This window comes from Telopea speciosissima, chromosome 7 (assembly GCF_018873765.1).
Source record: "Telopea speciosissima isolate NSW1024214 ecotype Mountain lineage chromosome 7, Tspe_v1, whole genome shotgun sequence".
NCBI classification, from domain to species: Eukaryota; Viridiplantae; Streptophyta; class Magnoliopsida; order Proteales; family Proteaceae; genus Telopea; species Telopea speciosissima.
Genome location: NC_057922.1, coordinates 28,655,875 through 28,679,568, shown reverse-complemented (window position 1 = coordinate 28,679,568; position 23,694 = coordinate 28,655,875). Strand labels below are relative to the sequence as shown.

At 39.7% G+C, this 23,694-nt stretch overlaps 1 protein-coding gene and 1 long non-coding RNA gene across 2 annotated transcripts in view; one reads left to right on the top strand and one right to left on the bottom strand.

Moving 5' to 3' along the window:
* The window catches only part of LOC122667703 (probable indole-3-pyruvate monooxygenase YUCCA10), a 53,781-nt gene that overhangs the window by 17,856 nt on the left and 12,231 nt on the right, over positions 1–23,694 (bottom strand). The gene's annotated exons all lie outside the window — the stretch shown is intronic.
* Positions 19,087–23,694, top strand: part of LOC122667710 — a 39,048-nt gene continuing 34,440 nt past the window's right edge. The window contains exon 1 of the long non-coding RNA XR_006333840.1: positions 19,087–19,096. This is a non-coding gene — a long non-coding RNA (uncharacterized LOC122667710). The remainder of the gene's footprint in view (positions 19,097–23,694) is intronic.

Below are 23,694 nucleotides of genomic sequence, written 5' to 3'. Positions count from 1 at the left end.
TTGGGTATAGTTCCCATCACCATTGCTACCGTTGAATGCATCTTAAATCACATCGCATTTATATTGCACGTCATGTACGGTTTGATGAGCATAGATTTCCCTTTAGTGAATCCCAATCAAACCCCCCTCCCACATCCCTTACCCCCACATGGGCTTCCCTATCCCTCACTATCTTATCCGATCCACCGATCCCTACTATCTGTACCCCAACCCCTAACTCCCAACAGACCCCCATACCTCACACCCCCATCCCTGAAGTCGATCTCATATCCCCTTCACCTAGTCCGCCACCCTCCCCATCCCCAACCCCTCCATCATCTCCCCCACATCGCACATATCTTCTCAGTGACTTGTATGCCGACCCCTCCACAGCTCCCCATGCCCATTTTACACCACTTAACTCTGAACCATCCACGCCCATAGAACCTACCCGTTACACTCAGGCTGTGAAGGATTCTAATTGGCACCAGGCCATGTCTGATGAGTTTGTGGTTTTGCTTAAAAATGGCACATGGTCCTTGGTGCCTCTTCCTACTAATGCAAATTTGGTTGGTTGTAAGTGGGTATACAAGATCAAGCGAAAGGCCGAAGGGACTATTGAACGATACAAGGTGAGACTTGTGGCCAAGGGGTTTCACCAACAACCAGGCTTGGACTACGATGAGACATTTAGCCTTGTTGTCAAACCTACGACCATATGCACAATGCTCACCTTGGCTGTCTGTAATGGCTGAGGTGTTCGACAACTTGATGTCCAAATTCCTTCCTACATGGTGTTCAAAATGAGAAAGTTTATATGACTCAGCCTCAGGGGTTTGAGGATGCCAATCGACCAACTTATGTATGCAGGTTCCACAAATCATTATATGGTCTCAAACAGGCCCCTTATGCCTAGTTCAGCCGTCTGTCCCAGTTGTTGGTCCAATCTGGTTTTCGATCGTCACAAACGGATGGTGTGACAACATCGGAGCCACGTATCTCTCAGTAAATCTAGTTTTCCACACCTAGACCAAGCTCATGGAAATCGATTTTCACTTCGTTCGTGACAAGGTTGCCAAACGTGATCTTCAGGTCCAAATTATTTTTACTAAAGATTAGATTGCTGATATACTGACCAAGGGTCTCGGTACGACCAGATTCACTTTTCTTAGGGACAAGCTGAAGATTCACCCGCATACATCTTCATCTTGAGGGGGTGTATCAGACCATATCAACCGTACCCGATTTCTTTCCATACCTGCCATTGCTTGGGTATCAAGTATACAATCCCATGCAATCCTCTGTATTATCTCTCTCAATCTTCCATGCATAGTATGACACAATATTGTAATCCATTATTTTTGGTATGTGTATTATAGGTGATTGAGTTTGCAACATGTGGATTTCTTCACATATATATACACTCATTATTGCCATTCAAATGTATGCATTATCACATAAAATAATAATCCCATTACGCTACAGGGAGAAACTGATGTTGTTTAGGTTCACTATGAGCATTCCCAAGCCCACAAAAGACATTTTCAGTAATCACTTCATGGTTATTTGGGAACCGCTTGGGGTTTCTGCTATTACCTGGCTTAAGCATGGCAAGTTTATGGTGGAATTGGTGTCCTTGGCTACGCGTGATAGACTACAGGCGCTTTGCCCCTGATGGTGTGGAAAGGCCTTAATAAACCTTGTTACTCACCCCCTAGTTGATGAATTATTTGCTTTTGAACGTGACATTGTGCCTCTGTGGGTCCAGGTCAGTCCCATTCCCTTGGAAGCTAATTCTTTTGACACTATTAGATAATCTATCTCATGTATTGGTAAAGTGCAAGATCTGTTCCTTAATACGACTGAATTGGGATTGCCATCTAATGTTGCTTGGTTAAAATCCTATTTTAGTGGAGAAGACCCATTTGTACCCATTCCAAAATTTGTAACAATAGAGGGGATTCTCTACCTGTATTCCTGAAATATGAGGCCCTTAAGATTTGTAGCATTTGTGCACATCTTTGTCATGAAGAAATCTATTGTCTTTCACAGTCAGGGCCGGTGCCATCCAGTAGGACCAATTTGGTCAATTTTTCGAGCAGGCTATCACTCCACCTGTTATACCCGCACCTCGGGAGTATAATTAATTATTATTTTCTTTTCGTGACATGTAGTTACCGCTGCCATGTATGCTGGTGAGCTGTTCTCACTGGTGGTCAAACCCAGCTATAAAATTATTGACCACAGTACGGGTTTGCCTGTAGAGGAAACTATCGGGGTCATGGGGGACAAACCATGATGGCTAAGAAGTAAGTTCTAGCCTTTAATTTTATTTATTTATCCTTTCCCTCAATGCCCTCGAAGTGCGGGCTAAGGTTTGAACCGCCCGGGCTATTTTAGTTGGGTAGAAAATATTTTATTGGTAGGTCCCACTTACCTCTGGAAACATGTGAAGAGCTTAAGCCATATCATGCAAACCCATCTTGTAATTAAGGTCTTTCCTAATTATAACCAGTGGGCAGACCCATTTAGTTTAAAAAGCCCATTGGACTCAAGTGGCCATTTAACTTATATGGCCCATTTAACTTAAGGGACCATATAACTCTATTTGACCCAAGGATGGGTTATTTCATTCCTAATTCCCAAATAAAATCATGGGTCGATCCATTTAGCTCTTGACCCATTTAACTTAAAGGACCTAAGGCCCATTTTCTATAAATAAGACTCAAGGGGGAGAGAGCATTCATTTCTCTTACTTCTCCTATCTAACCTAAATCAAGGAGGAGAGAAAGAGGAGTGAAAGAGGAAGGAGAAAAGGAAAAGCAAGGTGGAGAAGCTTGGTTGGAGGTTGAGACCCCACTTCTTGAGGCCATAAACGTGGAGCTCTCCTATTCTTGGGGTAGGTAAGCCATTAAATCCTACACCTCTTCCTCTATTTTGGGTTTTAAGGTTTGGGGAAATGGGAGAGACTTGACCTAGGGTTCTCTTGGAAGCCAAGGAATCGATGGAACCTCTAACTCTAGGCTATGGTGGAGTTATTTTACTCCATTACAAGCTCTAAGCCTAAGCAATCTCTTTCCATTTGAAAAATCTAAGGTTTCTACCCTATTGTGCCTTGGATTAGGTTCTTCTTGGGTTTCCTCTTCAATCCCTCGGATTGAATGGACCTAATGAGGCCTTAGAACCCTAATGGGCATAGGAAGGAGCTTCCTTGGTGTTCCTATGCTTTTAAACTACTTGGAAATGGAACCCTTGGAAAAGGGTCCCTTGGATTTTGGACCTGCAGGTGTGAGGTTTTACATGTGGCTTAAGACCTGCAAGAAACCACCCTAAAATTACCTCCCTGAGAAGGCCCCTGGAAAGCTAGGATTTATGTGCAGTTTCACTTCATGAAACAAAGCACTTGTGCAACCGCACTTGACTGAGACTATTCTAAGCCCCTGGTTTTCCAGGATTTACCTATGGTTTCAGGAATTGGGCATGAGACCACCCATAAAATGACCCTGTCTCTAAAATCTTATACCTAAAAGAATTAAGAGAGACCTTTTGGGGATCCATCCCTTTACTTATTTAACTCTATTCTTACTCTTTGTCTAGGTTTAAAACTCCCATTTTGTGGCATATTACTTAATCGCGGCGACAACTGTAACTTCGGGACATAACTTATATTGTGAGTGGGTTTGGTTTGTTTAGGCTTGCTATTATTATTAATTTCAGATGTACCATGCTATTAGTATATTTTATTAAGCATGATTGTGCATTTTGCTTGCTTTATTAAATGATTGATATGATGATGTTGTGGTTGCTTTCCATTCTTTATTGGGTTACGGTGTCGGTGAATATCGATGCCGGAACCCCAGAATACATATATAATACCTTTGATTGAATGTCATATTGAACTGTATGCGCCGTGCCGTGCTGGTACCTGGGTGCCAAACCAGATGAAAAGTTTATGCGTCCGGATTACCTCTCAGGACGATAGGATTTGCATGTAGTATACTTGTGGCTAGGACTTTTGTACCCTTATGCTACGACCCTTACCAACAGGGGTTTAGGTGTTGGATAACCAGAGCCCGGATTCTGTGATGTGAGAGAGAGCCATGTTGGGTAACCTAGAGGGGGGTGAATAGGTTACCACTAGTGGATTTTGCCTCTTTTTCGATTGGTTGCACACTTATACAAAAACAGAAGTAAATGAGGCACAAGATTTATAGTGGTTCGGCTAACTTAGCCTACATCCACTCCTCTCAACCTTGAGAGAATTCCACTAGTATTTCCCTTTCAATACAATGGGTGGGGAAATGACACCTTTACAACTCTTTTTAACAGGATAAGAGGATCCTTACAATCTTAGTTTCAGGACAAGAGTATCCTTTCAATCTCTTAAGGATGAGAGGGTCCTTGTACTAATCTAAGTACAGTCTAGATTAATACAACAATGCTTTATCAAATCAAAAGTATAAACAAGTAAATATAATAGAAGTTTGGTATAAATACCTATCAAAGAGTAGTGACACTTTTACCCTTTGAGTGATGGTGCTCAATGATATGAATGAGAGTGATGCACCTTGAGTCTCCTAGATGACTCTCCTTGATGGCATGAGTTGGAGAGAGTGGAGAGTTAAGAGCTTGGTAATATCTCTTTGAAGAGCTTGAATTGAATAATTTAGCTCAATGACAAATTCTCACTTTTGTACTTTCTCAAATGTACAATGCACTTTTTCTATCAAAAGATGTGTTTTGTTCCTTGTTTGGATGTGTTTTATAAAGCCAAAAGTTGGAGTTTGTTTGTTCTCCAACGGATATAAAACTGTCATATTTTTAGACTGTCGGTCGACCTATAAAAGTTGTCGGTTGACCATCAAAAAACTAGCTGTTGAAAACTAGCCGTTAAGCCCAAGTTTGGGGCTGTAGGTCGATTGTCGGTCGACCTATGGATCGACCTACAAGTGTCGGTCGACCGATAGATCTGTCGGTTGCAACCGAGCACTCGGAAACAGTCTGTATTTTTTATATTCTAGGTCGATCGACGAGTCTCGTAGGTCGACCGACGTACGCTTATCCTATTTTTGATTGTCTGTCAAGGGGATTTTTGGTCCGGCTTGCTTGGGGACTTCATAGGTTTTTGTCTAACACTTTAATGGCCATGTTTCTTGAGCCTAGGGCATGGGAATGAGTTCCTCCTAGGGTCTCTTACATGTGAATGCAATGTGTTTGTGATGTGATATGTACATGTAATGAAATGTGTTCTAATGCACTTGAATCTTCTTGGAGAGTCTTTGTCTTGGCTTCCTTTAGAAGATGTTCCTCAATCTTCAAATTTCTTCTTTTCCTCAATCTTCAAGTCTTTCCTGGATGCTTGATGTTCCCAACGTCTGACTATGAGGTTTGCTTAAAGATTGGAATATTAGTATTAATCTTAATGTTTGTTATCATCAAAATTAGTTTATGGAGGAATGTGTTTTCCAACAATCTCCCCCTTTTTGATGATGACAAACATGTGATTCAAAATATGCATTACTCATGTATGTATGCAATTCAAGATAAATATATGCATTATTCATGTGGGCATGTAACTCAAGATGAATTTGTATTATCATACATCATAATTCAAGGTATGCATTATCATAAAATGAATATTTGAATCATAATAACTTCTCCCCCTTTTGTCAACACAAAAAGGAGGTGTAGAGCATGAACAAGCACAAACAATCTTAGGGTGGCTCCCCCTAAGCCAGTGCTGGTAACCATGAACAAACAAAAACAATCTTAGGGTGGCTCCCCCTAAGAAAATGACTTCCTGCATGGTTAGAAGAACAGAGAGCAAATAATATGAAGCCCAATAAAGTGTTAATTTTAAAAGCATCACATGCTTCAAAATAGAAGTGACATGTTTTAAAAGTATGCCATAAAAGTACAGATCAAGAGTTCTAATATAAAGTCAGTGATGTCAACTATCTCTACTGGGGAGGAGGAGGAAAGAAATGCAGATTGAGACGCTGTAAGATCACGTGGTTCTCCTATTGGATGCGAAGAATCTCTTCTTGATCTTTGTGGAGAGAGGTGAAGTGATCATCAAAGCCCTTCAGGCGGGTGTCAAGTTGTTGGCGAAAACTTGAAAATTCTTCTCTGGTGACATAGTCCCCTGAGGGTTCACCAGATAGTCTTCATCCTCACTTGTCGTCCTCTTCTTGTGACTCGCCGTCACCGTGACATGTTGGGTAGCTCGCTTCCTTCGGGCTTGGTGTGAGGGAGGAGCCGCAACAAATCCCAGCTTCATCTTCTTGATGGTGGATGAGTCGATGTCAATCATCTTTGGGTCAATGAATTCCCCAGAGAGATCCACTTCATGGAACTTAAGGATGGCGATTATGAGTCCGCCATATGGAAGGTTTCCCTATAATGAGGTACTGCACAGTATTCCATGGTCTTCATAATCACATATGGAAGATTGATAGGAGTGGAAGTGACAAGACACCAAGTAATGTAGGCTTGAAAGGGATTGACTTGGTCTCTATGGCCTCCTTTGGGCAAGATGTTGTAGCTGACAATGAAGCTGATCATCTTGGGTAGTTCATGAAGTTTTATAGCTTTAACAGTTGGTTCAAACCCAACATAGTCTTTCATGATGGCACCATAAATTTCATCAACATTCATAAAGGTTTTGGCATCCCCTTTGGGAGGAAGATAGCTCATATCTCCTACAGTGGGAATCCCCATGATCTCTCCTAGATCTTCATAAGTGAACATGATGGGAACACCCTTTACTAGGGATGTGATGGCAAGCCTAGCATCCACTATTTGGGTTCTCAGATTACAGTAAAAGTGTCTGGCAAGGTCAGGATAGCAGGGATCAACATAAACTAAGGTATTTTCCCAACCCAAATATTTGAAATATTCTTCAATGTCATAGTCAAGAAATTGAGAAACTCTTACTGTTCTTTCCTTGTCAACCTTTCTCTTCTCAAATCTTCCCCAGAGAATGGAGGCTTCTTCTGAGATGAAGAGAGACTTGTCATATGCTGCAGAGCTCTCTCCAACTTTGGCTTTCTTCTTTGGTTGCTTGCCCTTGCTTTGCTTTGGAGCCATTTGAAACCTAGGGCTTTAGAGAATAGAGAGAGATAGAGATTTTTGGGTTGGAAGTGGGTAGATTGTGTAGGAAGAGTGATTTGGGGCTTGGATTTGGTGAAATCTCAAGGGTTTTTGCAGGGTTTTGCCTTGGAGTTCAGAGAAAAAGGGTTTTGGAGAGGAGAGGTCTCGAACATAAGAGGAGAGAAATGAAAAAATCCTCTCGGTTTATGTTTAAAAACGAAATTTTTCCGTGTCGGTCGACCTACACGAGTCTGGCGGTCGACCGACGTCAAAAACAGGGATTAATGGGATTTTAGCCCAGAATTCTCTAACAACCTGATTTTTGGGCTTTTTGAGGATTTCACTTTACTCAAAAGGGTTGCAAATCCCGAGTTCTCTCCTCAAATAGCAGAATCTCTCTTCACTTAATGGCTTGGTGAGTATGTCTGCAAGTTGTTTTTCAGTTTCAATGTATTTTAGAACAATTTCCCCTTTTTGAACTGTGTCTCTAAGAAAGTGATGCCTAATATCAATATGTTTGGCTCTTGAATGGAGAATGGGATTTTTGCTTAAATTGATTGCACTTGTATTGTCGCAATTAATTGGAGATGAACTAAAATGTATCCCATAGTCCATGAGAGTTTGCCTCATCCAAAGGACTTGGGCACAACACCTGCCGGCCGCAATGTACTCGGCTTCAGTAGTGGAAAGAGCAACAGAGTTTTGTTTCTTGCTAAACCATGAAACCAAGCAAGATCCTAAGAAGTGACATGTGCCACTTGTACTCTTGCGATCAAGATGGCACCCTGCAAAGTCGGCATCCGAAAAGCTTATTAAATCAAAATTTTGGTTCATTGGGTACCATAATCCTACATTTGTAGTACCTTTAAGATATTTAAAGATCCTTTTAACGGCACTAAAGTGGGATTGCATTGGGTTGGCTTGGAATCTAGCACAAGCACACACGCTAAACATGATGTCTGGCCTACTAGCGGTGAGATATAGAAGGCTGCCAATCATGCCTCTATAGCGTGTAGGGTCTATGGGAGTACCTTCCTCATCTTTAGATAGCTTTAGAGAGGTGCTCATGGGGGTGCTAGATGACTTTTGACTATCGAAATCAAATTTCTTGAGAAGTTCTTTAGTGTATTTAGTTTGACATATAAAGATTCCATTTTTGGTTTGCTTAATTTGAAGTCCTAAGAAAAAATTAAGTTCACCCATCAAACTCATTTCAAATTCATCACTCATGCATTTGCTAAATTCAACACAAAGATTTTCATTGGTGGATCCAAATATAATATCATCAACATATATTTGCACGATAATAGAGTCTTTTCCTTTATGTTTTACAAACAAGGTTGTATCAACCTTACCCATTTGAAATCCACTTTGGATTAGGAATTCACTCAATCTCTCATACCAAGCTCTAGGAGCTTGTTTGAGTCCATAGAGAGCTTTGTTAAGTTTGAAGACATGATCCGGATATTGTGTATCCTCAAATCCGGGAGGTTGTGCAACATATACTTCCTCCATGATAAAGCCATTTAAAAAAGCACTTTTGACATCCATTTGACATAGCTTAAAATTTTTATGACATGCAAAAGCAAGTAGCATTCTAATAGATTCCAGTCTTGCTACCGGTGCATAGGTTTCATCAAAATCTATCCCTTCTTGTTGATTATATCCTTTGGCAACTAATCTAGCCTTGTTTCTAATGATTGATCCATCTTCATCAAGTTTGTTTCTAAACACCCATTTGGCTCTTATAATAGAATGATTCTTGGGTTTTGGGACAAGCTCCCAAACATTGTTTCTTTCAAATTGATGGAGCTCTTCTTGCATAGCTACTATCCAATCACTATCTTCCAATGCTTCTTTTATATTTTTAGGTTCAATTTTGGATATGAAAGCAACATTGTTGCAAATGTCTTGAGTTTTAGATCTAGTTTGAACTCCTTTGTCTAAGTCTCCAATGACATGATCCAAGGGATGGTCTTTCCAAGGTCTAACCTCTTTGGGTAGATCCTTTGGTTGGTTTTCGGGTTCTCTTAGAGAGAGATTTTCTGTGTTCTCCCTAATCTCAACAAGTGTATCATCATCATCAACCAATGGCTTGTTTCTATCTTTAGGAAGAGATTCATCAAATTTTATATTCATTGATTCTTCAATAATCAAGCTTTTCTTATTGAAGACTCTATAGGCTCGACTATTTGAAGAGTATCCAAGGAAAATGCCATCATCGGCTTTAGCATCAAATTTTCCTAAGTTATCCTTAGTATTCAATATATAACATATACACCCAAACACTTTAAAGTAATCAACTTTAGGTAGTTTATTATGATAGAGTTCATAGGGTGTTTTGAGTAATATAGGTCTAATTAATACACGATTTAACACATAGCAAGCCGTATTGATCGCTTCGGCCCAAAAATATTTTGGAAGAGAGTATTCATTTATCATTGTTCTAGCGGTCTCTTGGAGTGATCTATTCTTTCTTTCAACCATCCCATTTGATTGAGGTGTTCTAGGAGCGGAGAAATTGTGGGTTATGCCTTGTTTACTGCAATAACTCCCAAATTGATTGAGATTGTCAAATTCTCCTCCATGATCACTTCTAATGGTTGTTATGAGATATCCCTTTTGGTTTTGTATTCTCTTACATAGAGATGCAAATTCATCAAAGGCTTCATCTTTATGTTTTAAAAATAGAGTCCATGTGAAGCGAGAAAAATCATCAACTATTACAAAGGTGTATCTTGAACCGCCTAGGCTAGGTGTAGTAATAGGTCCAAATAAGTCCAAGTGTAGTAGTTCTAAGGGTCTAGTGGTAGACACTTCATTTTTTGATTTATGAGATACCTTGGTTTGTTTTCCTCTTTGACAAGCATCACATACATGGTCTTTTCCAAATTTGAGTTTGGGTAAGTTTCTAACTAAATTCTTAGATGCAATGGTCTTAATCACTTTTACATTAACATGTCCTAGTTTCCTATGCCATAGGTAGGGATCAACATCATTTGTCACAAGACATGTATTACTAGAATTTGCTTCATCCAATAAGCAGATATAGATATTATTTTTCCTAATTCCCTTCAGGATAGTCTTATCATTTGAATTTTTTACTAAGCAATGAGAGGTTTTGAAAATGACACTATATCCTATATTACACAGTTGACTCACACTAAGCAAATTATACTTTAAATTGTCAACTAGGCATACATTGGATATGATTGTACCTCCAATGGTGATTTCACCGATGCCAATGATTTTTCCTTTGCTATTGTCCCCAAATGTCACCATTCCTCCATTGTACTTGTTTAGCTTGGTGAATAGATTGGGGTTGGCCGTCATATGCTTGGAGCATCCACTATCAATATACCATTCAATTGCTTCACTGCTCTTCAAGCATACCTACAAAAGCAATCAATTATATGTTGGTCCCCATAATCTCATGGGTCCATTGAGGTTAGGATCGATCATACCCTTAGGTATCCAAGCTCTTCTGGAATTTTGACTTTGTATTGTAGGTGTGATAGATGTAGGTTTTCGATGTCCATATGATCTTTGGGTTCTTCTTGGCCCTTGAAATTCATAGTGTCTATATGGAATATAGTAATTTTGTGATGTGTAAGACTTATTGTTGATGTAGGCCCTTTGGTGATCATAGGGCCTAGTGTATGTGTTTGGTCTATAGTGATTTTGAGGTCTTTGGGGTGCATATGGCATATATGAAGCATTTTGCCTATATGGTTGAAATGGATTAGGCTTGGGATATTGTCTTTGTGGCCGTTGGGGCACAAATTCTCTTTGAGGTTTGTTGGTCCTCTTTTGAGAAGTATAGTAGAATGCATGATGCTTCCTTTTTGTATCCGGTTCTTTATATATCACCTTACCATCAATATAAGCACCGATGCAAGTTTCATGTCCGGGTAAATGATATTTTTCACATATAATGGGATGTGAGGTTTGGCCTTGGTTTGATTTTCTCCATCTTGGAGTTCTCATCTTTCCCTTTCCTTTGGCTTGATGTGGTCTTTTACCATCATAGCCTAGACCTTCTTTATTTTGAGGTCCCTTTTGTGGATTTCCTAATAATGTATCTAAGGTCTTTTGACCCTTAGTAAAGGTGTGCAATGTGGAAGTTAGATTCTTATTTTCTTCTTGTAGGTTGTGTGCATGTGAAGTCAACTCATCAATTTTGTGTAGAAGATTGGCTACTTCTTTTTCTAAGGCCTTTTTAGAGGCTTCCTCTTGGAGACTTACATTATAAAGTTCTTCAAAGGCCTCTTGAAGTTCTTCATATTCTAAATCATCATTGCAAATTGACACTGAGCTATGATAGGGAGAGTTTACCTCGTCATCATCATTGTTGTGAGCCATTAGTGCCAAGTTGACGGTCTCTTCATCGGATTCATTATTTTCTTCTCCACTATCACTTGAATCCCATGATATCTCGGTGGTGCAAGCCTTTTTCTTTCTGCTTTCCTTTCCTTTTAGCTTGGGGCACTCGGTTTTGAAGTGTCCGGGCTTTCTACATTCATAACACACAATGTCCTTGTTAGTATTGAAGGGTTTTTCCTTTGTGTATGTTTTACCTTTGTTTTCTTTTGATGGTTGTCCTTTGTAGAATCTTCCTCCTCTCTTTCTTAGGAATTTTTGGAACTTCCTTGTGATTAGAGAGATTTCGTTCTCTATATCCTCTTCATCGCTTTCTTCTTCTTCGGATTCGCAAGAGGTCTTGAGTGCGATGGACTTTCTCCTTGGTTCTTTTACTTCTATGACTTTATCATCTTCAAGGAGTTCAACTTCATGGGTTTGTAGAGTACCCATCAATTCATCCATGTGTAGAACCTCTAGATCTTTTGCTTGTTTGATGGCGGTCACCATTGGTCTCCACTTGGAGGGTAGTGATCTCAAGATCTTCCTTACATTCTCCGCTTTGGTGTATTCCTTTCCTAAGCTTTTCAACTTGTTAACAATGTTAGTAAACCTAGTAAACATGTTAGAAATACTTTCATCATCAAGCATTTTAAACAATTCATATTCATGAACAAGTTTGTCAATCTTGAGTTGTTTAACTTGTGATGTTCCTTCATAGGTAACCACAAGAGTATCAAACATCTCCTTAGCTGTGTTACACATACTAGTTCTATTGAATTCTTTTTCACTAAGAGCACATTGTAGGAATGCAATAGCTTTGTAGTTTTGTTGTATGTGTGTTTTATCCGATGGTGTCCATTCGGATTTCTCCTTAGGTACAATTCTTCCTCCAACTTCTTTTGTGATTTGGAAGGGACCTTCCTCAATCACAGTCCATACATCAATATCGTGAGCACACACATAATTTTTGAACCTACACTTCCAGTAGGCAAATCCTTCACCATCAAAGTATGGTGGCCTAGAAGTGTTGAGCCCCTCAATTTGGTGTGTAGATGATGATGATGCCATGGATCGTTTTTAGCACAATATAAAGACAATATGGTCTTAGTTTTGAGCTCCCGCTCTGATACCAATTGTTGGGTAACCTAGAGGGGGGGTGAATAGGTTACCACTAGTGGATTTTGCCTCTTTTTCGATTGGTTGCACACTTATACAAAAACAGAAGTAAATGAGGCACAAGATTTATAGTGGTTCGGCTAACTTAGCCTACATCCACTCCTCTCAACCTTGAGAGAATTCCACTAGTATTTCCCTTTCAATACAATGGGTGGGGAAATGACACCTTTACAACTCTTTTTAACAGGATAAGAGGATCCTTACAATCTTAGTTTCAAGACAAGAGTATCCTTTCAATCTCTTAAGGATGAGAGGGTCCTTGTACTAATCTAAGTACAGTCTAGATTAATACAACAATGCTTTATCAAATCAAAAGCATAAACAAGTAAATACAATAGAAGTTTGGTATAAATACCTATCAAAGAGTAGTGACACTTTTACCCTTTGAGTGATGGTGCTCAATGATATGAATGAGAGTGATGCACCTTAAGTCTCCTAGATGACTCTCCTTGATGGCATGAGTTGGAGAGAGTGGAGAGTTAAGAGCTTGGTAATATCTCTTTGAAGAGCTTGAATTGAATAATTTAGCTCAATGACAAATTCTCACTTTTGTACTTTCTCAAATGTACAATGCACTTTTTCTATCAAAAGATGTGTTTTGTTCCTTGTTTGGATGTGTTTTATAAAGCCAAAAGTTGGAGTTTGTTTGTTCTCCAACGGATATAAAACTGTCATATTTTTAGACTGTCGGTCGACCTATAAAAGTTGTCGGTCGACCATCAAAAAACTAGCCGTTGAAAACTAGCCGTTAAGCCCAAGTTTGGGGCTGTAGGTCGATTGTCGGTCGACCTATGGATCGACCTACAAGTGTCGGTCGACCGATAGATCTGTCGGTTGCAACCGACAGGCTACTGGAAACAGGTCTGTATTTTTTATATTCTGTAGGTCGACCGACAGAGTCTGTAGGTCGACCGACAGACAGTTATCCTATTTTTGATTGTCTGTCAAGGGGATTTTTGGTCCGGCTTGCTTGGGGACTTCATAGGTTTTTGTCTAACACTTTAATGGCCATGTTTCTTGAGCCTAGGGCATGGGAATGAGTTCCTCCTAGGGTCTCTTACATGTGAATGCAATGTGTTTGTGATGTGATATGTACATGTAATGAAATGTGTTCTAATGCACTTGAATCTTCTTGGAGAGTCTTTGTCTTGGCTTCCTTTAGAAGATGTTCCTCAATCTTCAATTTTCTTCTTTTCCTCAATCTTCAAGTCTTTCCTGGATGCTTGATGTTCCCAACGTCTGACTATGAGGTTTGCTTAAAGATTGGAATATTAGTATTAATCTTAATGTTTGTTATCATCAAAATTAGTTTATGGAGGAATGTGTTTTCCAACAAGCCAGTCATGGTAGTGATGGTTATATTGGGGCTTGCCACTAGGATGTTTTGGTGGCATTGTCCGGCATAGGCTCCCGGGTGGCAATTGAGGATTCATTGTAGTGATGAATGGAAGTGACCCACAGTGCTTCCCGAATTGTCACAGTACCATATACCTTTGACTTAGTTGTGTGATAGGTGAAAAAATGGAATTAACATGTGCATGCATCATTGGACTATGTGAATTGTGTGTTTGTGCATCCCCATCCCCTCACTGGCTTAGTGGAGCTAACCCCCTCGTGTACACACTTTTTAGATCATGATGCAGGTACGGAGGAGCCAGAAGCTGTGTTTAAGGAATATGGCAACGGGTGTCCTTGTGACGATTGCGTCTACAGGCCGTGAGAATACTTGGGACTTGTTCCCCTTATGTTTATTTTAGGGCTTAGTCCCATGTATAAACATTTACTGTTATACCCTTGTTGATAGTTATTAGATGGTCATGGGACATGTATTAATTACAGTATTTATCATCTAGCATTTGAACATCTTGTAACTATTTGATTTTATATGCTTCCGCAAAACTACTGATCTTTGGAATGTAATATTTTCTTTTCGAACTCTGATATTATATTGCTTTAATATTGATTATGACTGTGCGTTGGGACACTGTGTTAGTGATCCTGGCAGCTTAATGGGATGACATGCGTCGTCCTAGTCACCCCTTATATTATATTATATTCCTTGTCTAGGATGGGAGCGTGACAGAGTGGTATCAGAGCAATGATGCTCTGCACCAACCACAGTCTTACGGACTCTTGATTTACTCTCCATAATTAGGTTCTAAACTAAAAATCTTCAAGAACATAAATGATTGTGTGCAGACATAGGAGAAGACTGATTATGGTGAAACAAGAACTTAGAAGATAATAGACAACATAGAACTTAGGACTTGAACCATAGGTTGTTAAGCTACAACTATGTAATTGTTTAGTTGAGTCTGGAGTAGGTTGTAGATGGGCGATTATGTGTTATAATTCATAAACAATAATGAATCAATCATAACCGAGCACAAATATCAACAATGATTTAAACAATAGAGAATTAAGCAAATACATAGAGATACATATAAGATTAATTACAAATATCCAATTGTTCCAAATCTTCCTGGAAGGCAACCATATCCTTCTCATTTCAACATTCATGATTTCATCCACTCCAAAAAAAAAAAAAAAACCATATGACTCTATCCTGCTCAATCAAAAAGATACAAATCTAACAACCATAATAGATTCTTTGTTTTGGCATAATTGTGTCTTTTCCAACTCAGAATACAAGATCCCATTTGTTCCAAATCAAAACATTTGATTCTGTTTATGTCAGATTAAATATACAAGTCCACCATTTCCAAAAGAGAAAAGGAAAAACTAAAAAAAGAAAAGTAAAAGAGCTCCACAAATATCCATCCTAAGACAAGAACTAGAAGAACTGATCCGAGATAATTTCAATTTGTTGAGAGAAAACTGGACTAGTCGTTTGCACCACCGCCACCACCATGACCAAGAAAGGTGTCAATGTCTACTACCCCTCTCTCGATACCCTCTAGGCGTCCAGTCTGGTCGAAGAGTTGTTTCGTGACCTCATCGAAGCCATCCACTACTCGCAGGTTCAGCCACCTGATGGTCGTCAGAATGTCAATACCTCCCGCTTGATGAAAGTATAGGGGTTCTTTCCCGGTGAGCAATAGGTCTTTGCTTCCCCAATAGACACATTACGAATCCCCGCTAACTGTGTTGCTGTGAAGGCTATAAAGACCCCCTTGACATATGAGACAACCCGATAATTCTGTATGCCCAAGTTCTCAGTGTCTAGATTTGTATAAAAATGTCGGATGAGTTTTGGGTAGTATGGTTCAGGAAGATTGAGAAGGTTATTCCACCCTAATGCCTCGAATCTCTGTTCCACCTTGTAAGCTTTGAGATCATCCAACACTACATCCCGCCCTTCCACTATATTTTTGAAGCGGAAGTAGCCTTGGTAAAGCTCTTGGTCCTCTATCTTTTGAAACCATAGTGGATCTAGGACAGTTGGTGCAACTTGTTCAACGCGTGCACGTCATGTTCTTGGAGCCATTAGATACTCTTAACCTGCAGCCAAAAGCTAAGATTGATAACAAATTAGTACCTTGAATGCTAAAGCCTAAGTAGGATGATCAATGTAAATCTATGAGGTTTAAAACCTTTGATTTTTCCTTTCAAAATAAATTAAATTACAGTAGGATTCTTAGGCTAGAAAATTCTAATTTTATCAAATTGTGATCTAAGAAGTTGGGGAAAAAGAGAATGCATGGCCACTATGTGAATGTAATCATATATGATAGAGATTGATGGCCATATTAAGCCTAGAAAGTAATATTTTATACAAAGCAGTAAGTTCAAACAAGAAATAGACTTGTTCGATCATGGAGCATGCCTTGGACTTCAAAGAAATTTTCTAGATTTTGTGGTTGGAAGTTGGAATCATGAAAAACAAGTAAATATGGCTTATGACAACTCAAAGGATGTAAACTAAGCCCTATCTAGTAAGACCGATTCAAATATGGCAAAAGTGAAGAGGAAAAATTCGATTAGGGTTTGGGTTTTTCCAAAATCTAACCCAATCCTTGAGTTAGATGCCAAGATCGTGTTCAAACCCTTACCTAGGCTGTATAGGGTGTGAAAATGGTTAAGATTAGGTTACAAATAGCCTATTAAGCAAAAAGAAAGCAAAAACCCCAAGTTTCCAAACCTGAAATCGTGTTTTACAGTTTCTCCAAGAGAAAGAAATCAATGGGAGAGAGAGAGAGATCTTACCTGAATGCGATTGCATGTTGTTGAGGAGTGAATTGGAGCACCAAAATCCATCAAGGAGTAAGGAAAGAGCAAGTACGATCTCAGTTGGGATTTCTCCTAAGCTTTAGAGTTATGTTTTGAAAGAGGGAAAATGACCCTTTAAATCGCGGACTTTAAATTTAAAGAAAAAGGCCCAATGGTTTTACCCACGGTTTCAGCCTAGGTAAAAATCACCTGTAAATCTGTGATTAACCGAGGTTGTTTATTCTGATTTCAGTCTCAGGCAGATTTACTTGCGGTTTCATATTTGAGTAAAACCAGGCATAAAACCGCCCAAGCCAGAAAGGGTTTTCTTGCCTTGTCTTGATGAACCAACCTATGTTAGGCTTTTATTTCCTTCGTTTGTTGTTTCCCTCGCCCCTTATGACCTATCTTACCCCGGTAATTTAAGCTTTATGCTTGGCAAATAAAATTATAGAAGTGAAATATCTACAAGATATGGGAACTGTATTATGGCAAGAGCTTATAAGGAAAAATGAGACATAATAACCATAGGAAGATGTTTGGAGTGAAGATAAATGAATAAAATCAATGCACATGTAAAATCCATGTGAGATCCCTAGTGCATGGATGTGAATAATGAGATCAATGTGAACAACATGTGCTTTTGGCTACTTTACATCCCAACCAATACCAAATGAGCAAGTTATTGGATGAAAATACCCCAACAAGAGATAAGAATTATTTATCTAAGGAAAAGATGAAAGATTCCAAGAATTTTATCAACAATCATGTATACAAGAGAATATGCTTGAAGATAAGACAATGTGATAATTTTCTATGAGATTTTATGGCATGCAAAAGAATTAAACTTGAACTTGAAGAGTTTTCCCAAAATATTATGAATTGAGGACTTTACCACAACCAAAACCTGGACATAATCCAAGTAAAATTCAACTAGACATGACAAACATAGCAACAATCTCTAAAATGCTTGCAAAGACTTGAAAATTTATAAAAGATGCAATAATCAAACAAGGATCCAACAACTTAGAGTCATCGATCAAATTGGGCTTGATTTATACCTAAAAACCCCAGTCCCAATCAGTTTGGCATGGATTTGGTGTACATGGCTATGGGATTACAAGCAAAATCAAGACTTGATCACGACTTGAAAGGATTCATCCCAAATCCAAGAAAAGAGAAAGTAGGAATGGGAAGAAAGCCATATGTTGAACAAGTAAGAGTTGAACCTTGAGGCTTAAGATTACAAGAAAACCACCCAAGGGAAACTTGAACGGAAGTCCCTGTAGAGTTTTTTTTTTCTCCCTGCGGTTATGTCCCTTTCTTTGGAGCCAAAAATGAGTTTTAAAACTCGCGGCTCTGTTTTGTTAAAATTTTACGAACAGATGAACGAACGGATCCACACTCATGCGTCCGTCTATAGATCCGTTTGACTTAAACCCTCTCTGCCATTGAGACTTTTGAGATCGAACGAACAAACGGATTCGCATTCTACATCCTCCCGTTAGTCCGCTCTCCCTATTTTTACGGAGGAGCCACGAACGGACCCAGAGTACTGACACCGCTCGTGAGTCCACCTGATTTCTTTTAAGATTTTGAGCTTGTTTTGGAGACCTTTGACCACACTTATATGTAATGATTATGTGCCTATACCTTAGATCGGACACCCCTGTTGTGTGACCCATTTGTGTGGATCACTTAAGTCTAGTTAATACCTTAAAATTGAAAGAGGTTAGGACTTGTACACGACTGGGTCAGCTAATAAGAACTAGCAGGCATTGATAACCGCTGTGACTCCTCTCTGACATAAAAGGAGAAGAGTTATCTTTGAGGATGAAGACCTTAGACCCTGTGAATTTAAAGACCCGAACCTTATGGATAGGAAAACCTAAACCTATACGGGTAGAGACCCTTAATGGCATGCGTAGAATCTAAACCTGTGGGCAGGTACTAGGAAAGAAAAGTAATAGGCTAGTTTGGACTGGTTTATTTGAGTAAGTTATGAAGGTCACATGTATTTGGAAGTCATTCATAACACCTCAAGCTAGTGACGACTCTATTTGAACTTTACTTGGTTTATCCAAACCTTGTTTAGACTCATAGAGAAAGTCCTACACTGTTATTTGACTTTCCAAAAAAAAAGGACTTAGCGAACCGTGCCTGAGAACTTCTTGTTCTTGTGGATTGATCTAGATGATAAATATGTTCATAGGGATGTGAATGTAATTATTAAATTTATGCGTATGTATTGGTGTGAAAATAAAATATATAAATATATATAGATATCCCATAGAACCTTGGACTTGTGTGACTAGGAGTTTGGGTTTCATTACTCAAAACCCTAGAACATGACCTTTGAGAGTTCAATCCCTTGAGTTCTCTAAGCCCAATGAATTTAATGATATAGCTAGGCCCTATCGAACCCTAGGATACCATTCCCTTGTCCTTGGGACTTAAAGATCCAAGTGGGACAAATTGGGTTAAGGAATACCTTCAAAATTTGTGACATGTTGTGATCGAATGCAAGGGTAGATGCAAGGTCCTGCCTACAATCGTGCTTGCATCTGATGCTGCCCTAAAGGCCGGCAACCTATGTAATTTATGGGACTACAAGTGTGACCTTACCTCGACCTTGCTGTGTAACTAGTTGGAGCCCTGACCTTGATTGACCAAACCTTAGGGTAATGAATAATGAATTTAATGACCGGGTAGGTTAAATTATTGAGACCTGCTTAAAGAGTTGACTTGGACAAAAGCTAGTAAAGGTTATTGGTTCTCGAAAGAGGACTGATGTGGACTCTTCCCTGTGGGATAACTGTGTAGTAGGTTTAAATGTTGTGAAAGCTGAAACTGAAGGATGTGACAAGACCTTCTCCAACAACTGAATGGGGTAATGGATCACCAAATGCGTCCCCTCCGTACTGGGAGTGAACAATAGGAGATTCCATCAATATTCCAAAACATTCTAAAGTTGGGTTAGGTAATGAGACAACCAAATGTGAAAGCCTTCAGAATGTAAACCCTATGTTGGGACATGGACATGTTAAATCCTGTAACCCAAGAATGACCAGAGTAGTGAAGGCTAAAGTGGTATCACCTGATCTTAGGACTATAAATGGATAACTGAAAATCCAAATTTGATCCGCATCCATATCCGTTTAGGGGCATCCGTATTTGATTAGAGATATCCGAAAAAAAAATCCGAATACTCCGATAAAAATCCGAATCCGAATACTTAATTATAAAAAATTAAGTAAATAACGATCTTGAGGGTTTTTGAAGATTCAATAGGTTCTAGAATATGAGGAGAAGAGAATCATGATCTAAAACTATGGATTGAGAGTGAATTGTATCCACTAGGGGGAGGAAGGTTCGGGTGACACAAGGTAGAGGTGTAAACGGATGGTCGAAAATCCGAATTCGATCCGCATTTGAATCCATTCGAATCCGTTTAGAGGTATCCATATTCGACCAGGAAATATCTGAATCCGATTACATCTGATCCGTATTCGAGCTGAATCCGATCCGTTTACAAGCCTACCTGATCTGGAAGATTTAGGGAACTTTTATTCCTTGAGACTTAATTTAGTAGTTGGAACCCTGTTTTCCTAGGGTTATTGTGAACCACATTTCTTATGGTAATGTGACCCTATAAAGGAAGAGAATTGTGGAACCTGACTTGCTGTGCCACGTAGGCACTGCCTCATTTTGACCCGACCTTTAACTTAGTTCAAGATGTGGGTGACTTGGGATGTTGTTATCTAACAGCCCTTATCATTTGAGACCCTAGCTACCTCAAATTTCGGAGACAAAATTTCTTGTAAGGTGGGGAGGATGTTATACCCGCACCCCGGGAGTATAATTAATTATTATTTTCTTTCTGTGACGTGTAGTTACCGCTACCATGTATGCTCGTGAGTTGTTCTCACTGGTGGTCAAACCCAGCTACAAAATTATTGACCACAGTACGGGTTTGCCTGTAGAAGGGGGACAAACCATGATGGCTAAGAAGTAAGTTCTAGCCTTTAATTTTATTTATTTATCCTTTTCCTCAATGTCCTCGAAGTGCGGGCCAAGGTTTGAACCGTTCGGGCTATTTTAGTTGGGTAGAAAATATTTTATTGGTGGGTCCCACTTACCTCTGAAAACATGTGAAGAGCTTAAGCCATATCATGTGAACCCATCTTGTAATTAGGCTCGTTCCTAATTATAACCAGTGGGCAGGCCCATTGGACTCAAGTGGCCATTTAACTTATATGCCCATTTAACTTATATGGCCCATCTAACTTAAGGGCTCATTTAACTCTATTTGACCCAAGGATGGGTTATTCCATTCCTAATTCCCAAATAAAATCATGGGTCGACCCATTTAGCTATTGACCCATTTAACTTAAAGGACCTAAGGCCCATTTTCTATAAATAAGACTCAAGGGAGAGAAAGCATTCATTTCTCTTTACTTCTCCCATCTAACCTAAATCGTGGAGGAGAGAAAGAGGAGTGAAAGAGGAAGGTGGAGAAGCTTGGTTGGAGGTTGCGACCCCACTTCTTGGAGTCATAAACATGGAGCTCTTCTATTCTTGGGGTAGGTAAGCCATTAAATCCTACACCTCTTCCTCTATTTTGGGTTTTAAGGTTTGGGAAAATGGGAGAGACTTGACCTAGGGTTCTCTTGGAACCCAAGCAATCGATGGAACCTCTAAGCCTAGGCTATGGTGGAGTTATTTCACTCCATTACAAGCTCTAAGCCTAAGCAATCTCTTTCCATTTGAGAAATCTAGGATTTCTACCCTATTGTGCCTTGGATTAGGTTCTTCTTGGGTTTCCTCTTGAATCCCTCGAATTGAATGGACCTAATGAGACCTTAGAACCCTAACGGCATAGGAAGGAGCTTCCTTGGTGTTTCTATGCGTTTAAACTAATTGAAAATGGAACCCTTGGAAGGGGGTCCCTTGGATTTTAGACCTGCAGGTGTGAGGTTTTACATGTGGCTTAAGACATGCAAGAAACCACCCTGAAATTACCTCCCTAAGAAGGTCCCTGGAAAGCTAGGATTTATGTGCGGTTTCACTTTCTGAGACAAACCACTTGTGCAACCACACTTGACTGAGACTGTTCTGAGCCCCTGGTGTTTCAGGATTTATCTATGGTTTCAGGAATTGGGCATGAGACCACCCATAAAACCACCCTATCTCTGAAATCTTATACTTAAAAGAATTAAAAGAGACCTTTTGGGGATCCATCTCTTTACTTATTTAACCCTATTCCTACTCTTTGTCTAGGTTTAAAACTCCCATCTTGTGGCATATTACTTAATCGCGGCAACAACTTTAACTTCGGGACATAACTTATATTGTGAGTGGGTTTGGCTTGTTTGGGCTTGCTATTATTATTAATTTCATAAGTACCATGCTATTAGTATATTTTATTAAGCATGATTGTGTATTTTGCTTACTTTATTAAATGATTGATATGATGATATTGTGGTTGCTTTCCATTCTTTATTGGGTTACGATGTCGATAAATGCCGGTGTCGAAACTCCGAAATACATATATAATACCTTTGATTGAGTGTCATATTGAACTGTATGCGTCATGCCGTGCTGGTACCCGGGTGTTAAACCAGATGAAAAGTTTATGTGCCCAGATTACCTCTCGGGACGATAGGATTTGCATGTAGTATATTTGCGGCTAGGACTTTTGTACCCTTATGCTACGACCCTTGCCAACAGGGGTTTAGGTGTTGGATAACCAAAGCCCGGATTCTGTGGTGTGAGAGAGAGCCAGTCATGGTAGTGATGGTTATATTGAGGCTTGGCACTGGGATGTTTTGGTGGCATTGTCTTGCGTAGGCTCCCGGGTGGCAATTGAGGATTCATTGTGATGATGAATTGAAGTGACCCACAGTGCTTCCCGAATTGTCACAGTACCATATACCTCTGACTTAGTTGTGTGATAGGTGGAAAAATGGAATTAACATGTGCATGCATCATTGGACTATGTGAATTGTGTGTTTGTGCATCCTCATCCCCTCACTGGCTCAATGGAGCTAACCCCCTCGTGTACACACTTTTTAGATCATGATGCAGGTACGGAGGAGCCAAAACCTATGTTTGAGGAACATGGCGACGGGTGTCCTTGTTGCGATTGCGCCTACGGGCCGTGAGAATACTTGGGACTTATTCCCCTTATGTTTATTTTAGGGCTTAGGCCCATGTATAAACATTTACTGTTATACCCTTGTTGATAGTTATTAGATGGTCATGGGACATGTATTAATTACTGTAATTATCATCTAGCCTTTAAACATCTTGTAACTATTTGATTTTATATGCTTCCGTAAAACTACTGATCTTTGGAATGTAATATTCCCTTTCCGCACTCTGATATTATATTGCTTTAATATTGGTTATGACCGTGCGTTGGGATACTGTGTCAGTGATCCTGGCAGCTTAATGGGATGACACGCGTCGTCCTAGTCACCCCTTATATTATATTATATTCCTTATCTGGGATGGGGGCGTGACACCACCTCTTCATGTTAACTTCACTGGTGTGTTGGATCATAATGCACTGAGTAGGGGTGGGGAGGACCGAGAAGCTTCCCCAGTCAGGGATCCTGATCCCCTTGCATTAGTTAATAGGGAATTAGATGGTGTTGAAAGTTCAAGTGCTAGAATCTCAAGTGGTGTTGCGAAGCAGGTTGACAACCCATTACCTGAGGTTACTGTAGCCGAATCTGAACCAGGCACTGAGTCTCTTGCTGCTTCGGGTGGCATAGCCTTGGAGTTGGATGTTGAGGATTTTCCTGTTGGGAAGGCTTGTGATCCTCTGGAATCGGCCGTTGATGATTGTTTTTCTAAACCTGTGTTGGCTACAACTTCCCCAAGTGATGATGTCTTTGTTTCCTCAATCCT